The sequence below is a fragment of the Rhincodon typus genome, chromosome 5 (assembly GCF_021869965.1).
Source record: "Rhincodon typus isolate 14 chromosome 5, sRhiTyp1.1, whole genome shotgun sequence".
Classification (NCBI taxonomy): domain Eukaryota; kingdom Metazoa; phylum Chordata; class Chondrichthyes; order Orectolobiformes; family Rhincodontidae; genus Rhincodon; species Rhincodon typus.
The window spans coordinates 69503257-69512878 of record NC_063336.1 but is presented as its reverse complement, the minus strand read 5'-3'; positions in this window follow the sequence as shown (position 1 = coordinate 69512878).

The following is a 9622-nucleotide window of genomic DNA, read 5'->3' as shown; positions in this document are numbered from 1 at the left end:
ACCTTTACTCGGAACAATCACTCTTACATCCCCAAAGTAATATGCTTTCCTCTACTGCGATCTGGTCTCACTGGATCCAGAAAGGTTTCAGTCCTGATTGTGATGGCCCCCCTTTCTCCCCCCTTACCACCATCTGTTTTAGTTTTGCTAGGACAGGATCTTTTTACCATTTGTCTCAAATCCCCACAAAAGTGAACTAAGGCATCAGGCATCATATTCATTACAACTGGTGCTGCCCATTCTGCAAACTGCACTGGTTTGATGACTCCTTCGCTCTCCAGCCTCCTGATTTCCGCCTCTACTTTTGCCAACAAGGCAAATGGCGCCAAGTGGGCCTTGAAAAAGGGATTTGCTTCCTGGTCAACATGTTAAGTGGATTTGGCCCCTTTGGTAGCCCCAGACCCTTCCTGAAAATCTCCTTTGTATTTCACTAGGACTTCACTGAGGAAGCCATTTTCTAATCAAAAAATGTTGAGCCAATCAAGGTGAATCTTTCTCAAGCAGTTCTGCCCCAATAGGCTTGGGCCTGAGCCTTTTACTACCATTAGTGGTAACTGCAACAACTGCCTCTAACAGGGGATCAGAACCGAAGTTGTACACTTAATTTGCAACAGTTCCCCAGTGTATGTTCTCAGTCAGGCTGAGATCTTGCACAAACCTTAAAGTTGGAGACCCAAGCAAATCTTTTTAAGAACAGTTCTGTACCCACAGACACAGCTGCAGCAGTATAGACCTCCTTAGGAACTGGGTGATTATTTAACCAAGCATTAATTTTAGTTGGTTCTGATTTGGATGTCGCTAAGCAATTTAACTGCTCCAATCCACGTGTAGGGGAGCTTTCCAGGTTATGCACTCTCCTGGATACTGGCCTATGAGATTTCGTACTCAAGTCAGGATACCATTGCTGTCTCGAGTCTGCATACCAGCAGCAACTACAATGGCTTGCCGGCTCAGATTCTGAAGAAATTTTTAGCCACTTGTCCAAGGCTCAACTTTGTTGTGGGTTTCTGCTGTGGGCTGTCCTAGAGTTCCTCTGCTTAGGATATGTCCTGCATGAGGCTCTGTGAGTGTCTATTCTCAAGTGGTGTTCCCTAAGTTCAGCTGAACAGGTGAGGTTGTCCACTTCCATTGGGATGCCCTGTATTTCCCATGCTCCATTTGCTGCATTTTCTAAGTCCAGTTGGGCTTCAGCTAGTAGGCACTTCTGGATGTTTACGTTATTAATCCCACATACTAAATGGTCTTTCAGCATCTCATTCAGAGTTAACCCAAAATCACGTGCCTCTGCCAGTCAACTTAACCTCATCAAAAGTCCCGATACGGATTCCCCCGGATTTCTAAAAGCTGAATAAAACCGAGAGCATCTTAGGATTGGAGGAGGTTTGGGATCGTAATATTCCTTAACCAACCCCACAAACTCTTGGAAGGTTTTAGTGTCTGGAGAGGTTAAGCCCCTTGTAAACAAAAATGCTGCAGATCTGCATGCAGTCATAAGGATTACTCATTGCTTTTAATCTGCCCTAATGTCAGTTGCCTGGAAAAAAAAATCTCATTCTTTCCATAAACTGGGCCCAGTCTTCGACAGCAGGATTAAACAAGTCAATCTTCCCAAATAAAGGCATTATGTCAGAAATGTCTACCCCAGCTGCAAGTGAATGTTCTTTCAGCACATACTTTTTTCACATGGTGCCACTGAAATCACCGTACACAAGCCAGTATCCCATCACCATTTATTTATGGCCAGCTGGCCAGCTGGCCAGCTTGGAGTCAGTCAACTGAACTGAGGAGATTCTAAATGCCTTGTTTATATTGGTCGGCCAAGGATTCTTGATTGGCCCGATTTAACAATCTCAATCAAGGACTGCATAGTCAACAACATCCACCTGAGTCCAATCACTACACCTATAACATGGTCTCTTATCTTGGCTGATGTTAATGAAAGTTAAGGGTCAATATCATGGTGCCTTGGGCTTTACCATTCAAGTGCAAAGATCTTTCCTTGCATCACTTGTAATCCCAAGAATTCGGGAGAATAAATTTCTCTGCATTCTGTTGCTGAATTGTAAAATGCTTAACATTAGAAGTTTTATAGAAATTTGTAAGCTACCATGATAACTGTTGGTTCTTATAATATGTCTTTCAACGTTTAAAAATAAACTTTGACAAGAATACCAATTTTGTGTAGGCATTTCTTTAAGATGTCCTCAGGTGTTAACAAACAGTGATGAATTAAGGCGGGACTGAGATTAAACAACGAACTGTGGATGGCGGAGATTTGAAACAAAAATGGAAATTGCTGGTGAAATGTAGCAGGCTGACAGCATCTGTGGGAAGAAAGCAGAGTTAACTTTTTGAGACTGGTGGCTTTTCGTGAGGTTCATGAGGTTTAATTTTACATTCCTTTTTGCATGGATCATTTAGACTTGTACAAAGGCTTTTGAGTAATAATTGATTATTTGGGACAATTTATCACAACTTGGATCTCCATGGATTTAATACTATTTTACAATATCATCAAATTGCACTGTGAAAGAAGTTCAAACTCAGTATTGCACCAGCAACAAACCGAGATTAAGTCAGTCTGTGAGCAAACTTTGTGTCATACTTGATCCCATGGACAGCTTCTGAAATCATTTTCATGCTACAGCTGAGGCTTCAAATTTCTACCTCTGTAACACTTCTAACTTCTCGTTTGTATCAAGACATTTGCTTTTGAAATCCTCATTTATATCCTCATTACCTCTCGAATCTTCTACTCCAATGCACTGCTGGATGCCTCTGTAAACATGACATCTACCAAAATACTGCTGCCTGTGACTTAACTAACAACAAGTCCCATTCCCTAATCACTCCTATGCTCACTGACCCACATTATCTATATAATAAAAAACAAAGAACTGTGGATTCTCAAAATAACAAAACACATGTGACCCACATTATCTCCTGGTCAAGCAATACCCTGACAATAAAATTCTTATCCTTTTTTTTCCCTCCAAGGTCTCACCCTTCCATTTACCTGTAATCTCCCCAGATTCAGAACTCTTTAAAATAGCTGTACTTCTCTAATGCTGGCCTCTTGCGCATCTCTGATTTTAATGATTCCATCAGTTATGCCCATGCCTTCAGTTATCCATGCTCCAAGCTCTGATGCTTCCTCACTGAATCTCTTTAACTTTTTACCTTCTTTTCCTTTTAAGATAAGATCTACCCCTTCGACCAAACATTTGGTCACCTGAACTATTATCTCCTTCCATGGTTTGAGATCATACTTAGTTTTATAATGCTCCTGTGAACCACCATTGAATGTTTCATTACATTAAAGCTTTTGTATGTTCTTAAGTTATTGTTAGTACAATCATATTGAAAGACCACTCCATGTAGATGAGAGTACAGAAGGATAGAGCAGAAACCAGGAGGATCTCTCTAAAGCTCTCATAAACACAAGCAGAAATGTTAGAAATAGTAGGAACTGCCAATGCTGGAGAATCTGAGATAACAAGGTATAAAGCTGGATAAACACAGCAGGCCAAGCAGCATCAGAGGAGCAGGAAAGCTGACGTTTCAGTCTGGACGCTACTTCAGAAAAAAGGGTCCAGATGAAGGGTCCAGACCTGAAACATCAGCTTTCCTGCTCCTCTGATGCTGCTCAGCCTGCTGTGTTCATCCAGCTTTACACCTTGTTATCTCAGAAATATTAGAGATTGGTGAAGATTTGGTATCCTTTTACTGATTCAATATTTATAAAAGACTGTTATGTCAGGGGTCTTATCCCCTTCTCTATATTGTCTGTATATTCAATGTTTTTTCCTACTCAATTATTAAACCTTTCATTTGTTATAAGCCTTCATTTCATGCTTCATTTTAATCACTCAGTTTAGTCATCCAGGGATTCCTAGCTTTGGGTGGCTTTTTAATCCATTCATAGTAAAGTACCCTATCTGTATATGAATTATCTTCTGTTTGAAAATCTCCCATTGCTCAATTTTGGTTTTGTCAACAAATTTGGATACCAATCAACCAAATCCCTTTTTAACTCACTGTAATGAGATCTTCTCTAATTGATTAAAAACAAAAGTATAGCAGATGCTGGATATTCTGAAATTAGAAACACAAATACTGGAGAAACTCAGAAGGTCTGGTACTATCTGTGGTGAGAGAAACAGAGTTAATGTTTTAAGTCTGACATGTCTTCTTCAGAACAGTTCTTAACATTTTCAGAAGTTGAGTCACATCAGACGTAATGTTAACACTGTTTTTCCCTCCATAGATACTTCCTTCTCTAGTTATCCAGTTTTACCCTTGATTGTTTACTATTCTTTGTAATAACTATTCCAAACCTGATAATATTATGATGACCATTTGCAAAAAGTGCCGTCTACTGAAACACAGTCTGCTGGCCTCAACCTATCCCCAGAAACAGATCTAGAACTGTTTCGATTTTCACTGGGTTAAAAACATGTTTATTAACAGAGATTTCTTGTAACTGTTTCAGGAATTCATGTTTTTCTTTGTCTTTAACATCAATGTCATTCTAGACTGCATGGGAACAACTGAAGTCAGTCTTTATCACTACTCTATATCTTGCCTCTGAATTTGCCCCTTTGTATCCTTTTGATTAAATTCTGGTATACAGAATACATCTAATAGCTCCCCTTCACCTCCATGGATTTTCTTTTCTGTTTGAAGGGATGGGAGTAACACTGGCAAAGCCGAGATTTGTACACTATTCTTAATTGTCCTTGGCAAAGCAGGACTCAGCTGAATTCCTGAATTGCAGCAGTCCATGTGGTGTAGACCCATCCACAGTACTTTCAGAAAGGGAGCTCCATGATTTTGACCCAACAACAGTGAAGGAGTAGTGATACAGTTCTAAGTCAGGATGATGTGTGGCTTGGAGAGAAACTTGCAGCTGGTGGTACCCCTGTACATCTACTGCCCTTGTTCTTCTACGTGGCAATGGTCACGTGTTTGGTAGATGCTTTGAATAATCTTTGCATCTTTTATGTACTGCTGCTACTATACATCACTGGTGGAACAAGTGAATATTTAAGGTGGTGGATCGGGTACTGATTAAGCAGGCTGCTTTGTCTTGGGTGGTGTCAAGTCTTGACTGTTAGAGCTTCATGTGTTCAAGGGCACAGTATTCCAACACAATCCTGATTTGTGCCTCGTACTTTGTAGACAAGATTTGGTGAGACAGCAGGAGACTTGTTTAGTCTCTCACCTTCTCTTGTTGCTATTGGATTTGCAGGTATATGGCTGAACCATTTACGTTTCTGGTCAATAATAACCCTCAGGATGTCAATTATGGGGGGATTCAATGTGATGGTAGTTCCATTGACTATCAAAGCAAGATGGCCAGATTGTATTTTGTTGTTGATATTTAATTGTTGACATTGTGTGTCAAAAATGTTACTTGCCACATATCATCCTAAGCCTGAGTGCTGAATGTTGCAAATGGACATGGAGAGCTTAAGCAGTTGAGAAGTTATGAATGGCACTGAATTCTGTGTATTCATCAGTCTATATCTTTAATAATGACATGCCAGTTCTGAGATATTAATGAAGGGAAAGCATTTGGGGAAGGTGCTGAAGATGGTTGAGCCAAGAACACTAAAAATTGGTAACATTCCTGCCAAGACGTGTCATTGAATGCTATGGGAAAGAGTAATCATCAACTGAATCAATCATTTCCCTGCACAAACCAGCCCAAGGATGCTCGGCTAGAAATGTAGTTTGAAACTTTTATGTAAAAGTTTGCCTGTCTTATGATATACATTGACCCAGAAATGACCAATGGCTCTAGCATTGTTCTAATATTCTCATTGTTATACTGTAACTAATACGTCATTTGAAACTAACACACAATATAGAATGGTTGCTTTTCACAAACATCAAATTACAGCAATAAATATGATCAGCATATGTTAGGAAATAATTGTCATTCATTTCCTTATTCTGTTAAACTAGGAAAGATCCATTTTGGTTCATCTGCTGCTAGCCACTTCTTTGCTTCCCTTTGAATCATATTGCCAAAGAACCACCTGAAGAATTAATTGTGTTACGTTCACAAATTTCTATGTCATCCTTACTAAAATGTAGCAATAATCTCACTTAGTTATTTCTAACGGAAGAAGATAACTGCCTTAACTAGAGTTTGCCACGGTTATGAATATCTTTCCAGAATTGTTAGGCACATTTGTCCCTATTTTCAGGGACTTTCCATATCCAGTTAGTTAAGCAAATGCAGGTTTTGGCCTGAGTGTTATTAACACATTAACTATTTATACATTTTTCTGTGCAGTTGACATTTCAGTTTTGATAATATTGTTTTCATTATATTCTCTTTGCATTAATGACTGCTATACTTATGGTGGTTATGTGTGCATTATAAATATTTCCCATAGTATTCGTTCAAAATCTTCTTGAAAATTAATGGCCAGTTTAATGTTAAACTGTTGTCAGTGGGTTAATAGCTTGGCATTTTGTGGCAAGGATATTGCATATTGTGAATATGTCACAAATTGCTGAATGATTGTGTTGCTTCTAATCAGCTTCACTATAATGGGAATTCACAATCAACTTTCCAAGACTTTCTTGAAATTGCTCCAAGAAAATGATTTAAATATGCCATGAAAACTTAGAGTTTGTATCTAACAATGTAAAAGCCCATTTATGATTATGATTCTGCAAAATTACTCAACCTTAGAAGTCCAGAAAGTGAATACTTGAAAATCTGTCTCTCACAAATGTTCCAGAAGTTTTCACTTTTGCCCTTAACTTTTCATACTGTACTTTTTCCCCATTGAACCAATTTTTTCTCTCTTGCTTTCTGTCTTCGTTATACATCTAATTTGATCCTAATTTACTCTATTTCCTTCTCCAACATCCTGTTTCTTCCTTTATACTTCAATTTAATTTTTTTCAGAATATAGTGGTCCTGTTATCCAAAGAAGGTTCATGTGCTGTGTTGATATTGCTATCAACTTGCAACCATATTAATTTTGCTGAATAGTGAGGAAAACAATCCAACAAGCATGAGATGACCTGCTCTAGTAACAAAATTACACTGTGCTTTTTTAAGAAAATTAATCCAGCTAATATCAGAAAGAAACATTGTCACAGAAATGCAAGGATTTGTTCAATAAAATTGTTCATTAAAACAGCAATCTTTTCCCTCTCGTCATGTACGCTCCTCAGCCCTTCAAACAGTCCATTGTATAATTATGGTCTGGTAATTTTTCGAAAATAAACTATTAAAGATTACCACATTTTGAAAAACAAAAATGTTTATCTTATTGTAGCTGGGTAAGAAGCTAAAATTTATGGCTGGCTCATATCACCTAACTATACCATTTACCTAATTATACCTTGCCAGTTCTACGTGGATTAGAGAGAGACATACCCAGATATGTAAAGGTTCTCATGCAGGAGTAATGAAAGTTCCTTGAAGAAATACTGTGTGAATATAAATGGGGCACCGAGAAAAACAAAAGATTTGAACTCCAAGCGGGATATGAGCTGTCTTTGATGTACCAATGCAGAATACGGAACATGACATTCTTTTTTAGCATAGGTCTTGTAGGAGTTGACAGTTATTGGGGTGAGGGCTGGATTTAGTTGCAAGAGAATGGAGTTTGTGATGACAAAACATAATGTCTTCAGTTTTCTGTATTTCTAACATTTAGACAAAGAATATCTCTCTTTGTATAGATCTGGATGTTAAACACTTACAAGGATCTGGAGAAGTAGTGATGAGGTTGAAATGGGTGTTGTCAGCGTTTAAGTGTGGGTGAATTTTATCAATTCCTACAAGGCATGTTTTTGGCAGGAGCACATAAAATGTGACAGGTTGGTTGTGCCTGCCTTCCAGTATGGTCGGCCGTGGAAGGCAGACATAAGTTGGGAAAGGGGTTATTAAGTGGCTTTCTGGAAATTGCAAGAGGGTTTATTAGGTGCTATCAAGTTCATGAAGACTAAATGTTGGAAGATTGACTAAGAAAGCCTGACAAGTATGTTATGTGTGAGCCTTTGTAATGTGCAAGGAGTAGAAAAGCAGAATCTTATTCTGAAATTAAATCTGGGATTTTCTCCTCTGCAACACGTGTCAACACCACTTGTTCTCAGTGGCTGGGTCTTATTCATTTGGTTGCTGTCTGAAAGTAAACCTACTGGAGTTAGCAAAACCTGGCAAGCAGAAGTCAGGATGACCTGTTTTTAAATTGGCATTCCTTTGGCACCAGTGTCAGTGAATCTGAGAGCTTCATCTTTGTGTCGTAATTGGCTAGATTTCCAGTCATTCATGAGGAACTATGAACATGAACATGAGTCTCATATACTTTGAAGGAAATTGGTCTGCTCAGTTGGCTGAATGGCTGCTTTGTGATGCAGAGCAATGTTATCAGCACAGGTTCAATTCCTGCACCAGTTGAGGTCACCATGAAAGTCCCACTGACTCAACTTTGCCCCTCATCTGAGGCGTGGTGATCCTCAGGTCAAACTACCATCAGTTATCGCTCTCTAATGACAGAGTGGAACTATGGTGACTTTACTTTTACTTTACATCATGAAAACAAGCAGGACATCCAATTTGCACATGCCATTCGTTGGGTTAGTTTTGAAGTTCATGGTGATAAACTATAGGAATTTCTTTCCCCGTAGACCCTACATAGACAAGGAAACAAAACTCTTATGTTCCTTTTAAGGCAAGTTCTATCTTATCCCTTCTTGAGTCTAATTCTGGAAGTTAATATGACTTTGAAACAATCTTTGTTGGATAAATATTAGTTTTCCTCCTACCACTAATTTCTTATAGAGAAATACCCACGTAAAAGAACATAGCCAACATCAGTAATTCAGTGCAGAGAACACTGCAGAAGTAAACTGTTATATTGTACATATTCTTAGAAATTTTATCTGTTGTGTAATGATAATTTGGTTTAGAAATTTGGATGTAGTTTTTGAGCACCTTAGCCTCACAGCATAGGAGCTTATGGAGTTTTATGTTTCAATTTTTGGATGAATGATTGGGCTGGATTACTGGTGATTATGGAAAGCAATAGTTTCTTTTAATTTGCGTGTTCTTTCGCATTAAAAAGGTACTCGGCAATGGCATTGGCTGCCTTGGGTTGACCTCCTGGTTGCAGTGGAGACCGGAATGGGCTCATACCAGCTTCAGACATGGGCAAATGAAACTTTCTCTTCCCTCTATATAAATGAAATTCTGCATGATTTGCAATGGATGTGCACGCACATTAGATGCCATTTTGGTTTCCAAATGCAACTCCCAAATGACAGCTGCGTCAGATTCCAATTTTGTGCCTAAACTTTCATAAGGCCAGATCTTCCGAGGAGTAGCAATCTCACATGGATTGCCACTCTGCCCTTCCTTTTTTAAGATCACAAATCACGCGACACAAGCTTATAGTCAAATAGGTTTATTTGAAACCACAAGCTTTCGGAGCCTCGCTCCTTCTTCAAGTGTTATTGAGAGAGGTGGCATCAGACACAGAATTTATAAATAAAAATCAAAGTGTCACACACCTGCAGCATATGAGATGGACAACATTGGCCAAATCACATGAATATCAGCCAAACAGGTAGTCAATGACATGTAAAACTA